Source organism: Pangasianodon hypophthalmus, chromosome 16 (genome assembly GCF_027358585.1).
Source record: "Pangasianodon hypophthalmus isolate fPanHyp1 chromosome 16, fPanHyp1.pri, whole genome shotgun sequence".
Lineage (NCBI taxonomy): Eukaryota > Metazoa > Chordata > Actinopteri > Siluriformes > Pangasiidae > Pangasianodon > Pangasianodon hypophthalmus.
In genome coordinates this window covers 2,193,391-2,198,987 of record NC_069725.1, presented here as the reverse complement: position 1 = coordinate 2,198,987, position 5,597 = coordinate 2,193,391, and positions in this window count along the sequence as shown.

Here is a 5,597-nt window from a genome sequence, read left to right as displayed (position 1 = left end):
CGTACGTAAAACAAGTTTTTTGTGTACAAGTCTACTTAGCTAAACTAATTCAGTATTAAAAAAGTACAGTATTAATTAAAACACTGAGGTATATGAGTTCAACATATAAAACATTTGAATAAAACATACATAGAAAAAATACTTACCTAAAACATAAAAGATATGTAAAATAATAAAAAAAAAAAAAAACTTATTTCGCTAAGAATATTCTTAAAAACATACAAAAAATACCAAAAATGAGCCTAGCACTTAATACATATGTATATCGTTAGATTTTACTAAGACAAAAAGATGCTAAGACAAAGCGTACTTGGGTAAAATGTACATAGACATAGCTAAAATGTAATTTGGTACAACATTCTTAGAAAACATCTTATCTAAAATAGAAACAATACCTGAAACAAGCTTAGATTTTAAAATGTACTTAGTTATACCATAATAAATTAATAGGTACTTGGCTAAAACATCTTTAGCTAAAATGTGCTTAGTTAGACCATACTTAGATAAACCATAATTATCTAAAAAAAAAAAAAAAAAAGCTAAAACTTTTTAAACTTTTAGCTAAAGTTTACCTTAAACATACCAAGCTAAACCTACTTAGATAATATAGTGATCTGAAATATACTTTAGCTAAAATATAGTTAAAATGTACTTGACTAAAACATACTTAGCTAAAACATAAACCAATTTTATAATAATATACTTATTTGGAACATACTTGGCTGAAACTTGTGTTACTTACTTACTGAAAACATACTTATCTAACATTCTTAGGTAAAATAAAATGCTTAAATAAAATAGAAAATATATTTAAAACAAGCGTAGGTAAAAAAAATTACGCAGTTAAATCATAGTTAGCTAAACCATAATTATGTAAAAGGATTTTAGGTTAAACTAACTTACACATACTGGCTAAAACATAGCTAGAATGTATTGGCTAAACATACCTAGCTAAAGCATGCTTAGCTAAAAGAAGGCTTTGCTAAAATACACTTACCTAAATCATAGTTAAATGTATTAGCTAAACATAGCTAAAACATAAAAAAGTCTAATCAATATTTAAAATAAATCAAATGTAGGTGTAGCTAAAACATACTTTGTTTAAATGTAAAATGTAATTAGCTAAAAACGTACTATAAATATACCTACATACGTAAATGTACATAACTAATAAACATATTATTATTGTTGTTTTACATATATTATTATTATTATTATTTCTCCTAGTTGTTTTTTTTTCTAATATAGCTTCGCATGTGCACAGGTTAGTGTGCTTCCTTGGTTCAACTTCAGCATTTCTCCTCATATGTGGCATATTAATGCGTTTTTGCCGAGTTCCGTCTCTCTCGAGGTCGTGACTGAATTGGAATGAGGTGCGTTAATGCAGGAAATAAACCCTGAACCGAAGTGCGCTCGGCTCCCTCAGGAGTGGATATCTGCTTCCTTTTTACTTTAGTGTATAAAGCCTTGGGTGATTTGTGAATGTGTTTTATTATTGTCTCTCTCACACACACACTATTTTTTCCACTATTCCTTTGCGCTATTATTTTTTCAGACAGCATGGCTAAACAGTGAGAGATGTGGATGAAGGCAGAAGGAGATACAAATGTGCCTTTGTTTGTCACGCCTGTATATAACACCTTGCACCTCTCCGGTTTCCAGCTGCTGGAAAATTACCCTCATCTTCCTCACCCCATGACATCATTCCAGAGGACATCCAGCTGGGCTCTGTCACAATCCCCCAGGCGCAGGACACACTGCGGGGCTCCTTCTGCCCACCAGGTTTCCATCAGCTGGAATATTAACCTTGTCTTCTTAGTGATTCAGGATGACACCTATAGACAGTCTCCGTCCCAATCCCCCAGGCGTAAGACACACTGCTGAGACCTCAAGACTCGTAATGCCTCCTATTGTGAGCTTCGGAGCTGTGTCACAGCAACACGACTGATGATCACTTCACAAAAAACGATGTTCTGTGTCAGAGGTTTCCAAACTATTTTGCCAGCTGAACCCCTTCAACCTAATTTATTTGCCTTAAGTACCCCTTGAGACTTTAAGTAGGTCTTATATAAAGCATGTTACTTTTTACTATTTTTGCATTTTTATTATTACATTGTCATTGACAATTCTATCACAGCCTTTTTGAACCATCCTGCAATACCACCACAAGCCTCTATGGGTTCAAACATAGCTAAAACATGCTTAGCTAGACATAACTAGAAAAAAAATATTTAGTGAAAAACCTAAAACTTAGGAAAAAAATATATTTTGTTAAGCATATTCTTAAAAACATACTAAAACATACCAAGCTTAGAAGTTTTACTAAGATAAAAACATACATAAAACATATATAGACAATGCACACTTAGCTAAACAATTTTGTAACTAAAACAGGAAAAATACCTAAAACAAGCTTAAGTAAAATGTATGTAGCTCTCCCATGATGAGCTAAAAGGTACTTCGCTGAAACTCATTTAGCTTAACTAAGATTACCTTAAACATACTGAGCTAAGACATTCTTAACTAAAACGTAGCTAAAATGTATTTAACTCAACATACTTGAGTAAAACTGAGATAAAACATACTTATCTATCTAATATGAACATAGTTAAACATACTTAGTTAAAATTTCACTCAAATGTACTCAGCTAAACCATAGATAAAATGTACTTAGGTAAACATACTTAGCAATAGCATACTTAGCCAAAACATGCTTGGATAAAATACTATACTTAGATAAAATAGAGCTAAAACATATTAGGTCTATGTTTTAGCTAGCATTTTATCAGAAGAATCGCAAAAACTTCTGTACTAAATCCCATAGTACATCGCATACTAATATCAGAGCCTACAGTTTTACTAACATTTTAATTTTATAGTTTTTTTGACTGATATTTTTATTTTTGAAAAATATATATCACCAGCTACGCGAGGAATAAAACACAATGGGCCATGCTGTTGTAGAAAAATAATCAACGACCACCCCAAAGGCATTTAATGTTATGGAATGTCTGCAAAACAAGTCTCTTTTTTCTCTCTACGATAAAAAAAATGCAGCTTGTCATGTCACTGAGAAACTTTTACAAAGCACTGACACTGGAGACTCCTTCCATAAATGTTAAATAAACGCATTTCTCCTTATAGAAAACTTCACCCTGTCAACGATTATACGTTTTCTCTGTTACAAAACAACAAATTTTTTGAAATCTGTTTATTATTAGGTTTAGATTATGCGGAGCGTCTGCTGAGTGTCACGTCCCTGTGAATGAGCTGTTATTATAGAAACGATAACGTAGTAGAACGAGCGCATGAATATAAACCAGAGATTTGCACCTGAGCTATTATCAGATCTGCTGTTGAAGAAAATTAATCTACACCTTCTAACCAAACAGATTCGAGAATTACTTATTTTCACGTCAGTGACAGCCCCTTTGTGTAACATTAGCTAGCTAGAGTTAGTAATACTTTATTTTATGACATAGATGTTTATGCTTAACTACGTCACTAAGAGTGAGAAAAGTTGTGACAATGTTAGACACTCAAAAAAAATCCTTGCTACCCAGAATTCCTTGCTAAGTTTCTGGCTAACATGCAACAATGACAGCTCAAAGCTAGCTTATATTTTAACAGTATGGGAATAGAGCAATAAATCGAATTTAAATGAATGATTAAAAGCAGAAGGAGGGCAGAAGGAGGGACGATAAAGAGGGGATTTAGAGCTTTAAATGCTCAGTGTACACTCTCTCTCTCTCACACACACACACACAAACACACACACACACACACACACAGATGGGCTATGCATCTGGCAGGCAGAAGGAATGTTTGTGTTTGTGGGTTGCAGAAATAGAGAGACACTGTGCTCACTGAATATGCCATCTAACAGCTTTCTAAATTTTATTATTTTTATTTTTAATAAAATAATTGGAAAATAATCACCTAAGTGGTAGTATGATGTCACTTGACATGACATTGATTATTTTCCTATAACGACACGTCCCGAAGTGTTTTATTCCTCTTATACCACAGCAGTTTCTCGGAAAGATGAAAACTTAAACGTTGCAGCTTTACCTTTGACTGTTACAAAGTGCTGACACTGGAGACTCCTTCCATAAATGTTAAATAAACATGCTCCTTACAGAAAACTTACATAAACCATATCAATTATACACGTTTTTTTTTTTTTTTATGCATTTGTGTAGCGTGTCTGCCGTATGAGTCCCTGTGAATGAGCTGTTACTATAGAAACAATAAAATATTAGAACAAATGCTTTAATATCAACCTGCGCTACTGTCAGAGCTGCTGTTATAGAAAACTAATCAACACCTTCTGACCAATCATAATCCAGACTTCAACAGCGCTGCGGTATAAAGGATGATACGGCATCATTACAGCATTATTACAGCATTATACACACGTATATCAGTTCTCCACCTGTCAGTATGTGAATGGAATGTGATTATGCAGTAACCTGTGTGTGTGTGTGTGTGTGTGTGTGTTTTTGTTTGCGCGCATCTTTATGTGCTTACACATGCCTGTTTGTGTGTGTGTGTGTATGTGTCTTCCAACCACTCATTAGGGGGTGAGCCTCTCTGGCTCCAGACCCCCATGGTAGGATTGAGGATGAGGTGTGTGTGTGTGTGTGTGTGTGTATGTGAGAGAGAGAGAGAGAGAGAGAGAGAGGGTGTCATCCTGCCACTTTGATGCTCCCACCTGCAGAGGGGTTAATGAGAGACAGAGTGAGGGACGGAGGACTCTCTGACACACACACACACACACACACACACATTCCCAAGTTGCATAACAAAATTTTTTAAAAATTAGACAAACAATAAAAGAATTATGAATTATTAATTCATTATTCTGCAACTTGAGAAAAACTAAAGTATGTAGAAAAAGGAAAGTATGTAGTTATGAGACTGAAGAAACTCCTTGGGTTAAAAGTACTGAAAACACTGTTGCTAGGCAACTGGAAAATATGGAAGCATAAGCTAGCTAATGATTGATGCTAATGATTGATATAGCTAGTATGTAGGCCCTAAATCTTTTATACTTGTGATTTAAAGCTATGCAAAATGGTACAAAACTGTACCATTGTAACATGTAACATTTTCCTCAGTTTTGTTGGTAAATTACTAAGAAAAAACTCTGTGTTAAACTAAATTAACACTGTAATTACACTTAGCATCAAGTGCTAAGCCTATTTTCCGGAAACATTGTGTACAATATGTTAGATAGCATGTGGTGGTTTGTGTGTTTGTGTGTGTGTGGGACGTGTATTTGGACGTGTGTTTACTTAGTGTATTGATTATGTATGACACAATTAGCAGTTGTGTCATGTGCCTAGACTTTGTCTCATCAGCCTTCACACAGGTATACACACACACACACACACACACACACACGTCTTGCTGACTATCCTGAGATACAAGATATGGGTGTAAAGTGCAATTGATTACACTCACACTTCACTCGACACTATCATCTTCTCTCATCTTGTTAACTGTAATTTGTGTGTGTGTGTGTGTGTGTGTATGTTTACTGGCTTGTTTTGTCCACAGACTTTGGAAACACTCAAAGTAAATTAACCTCATGA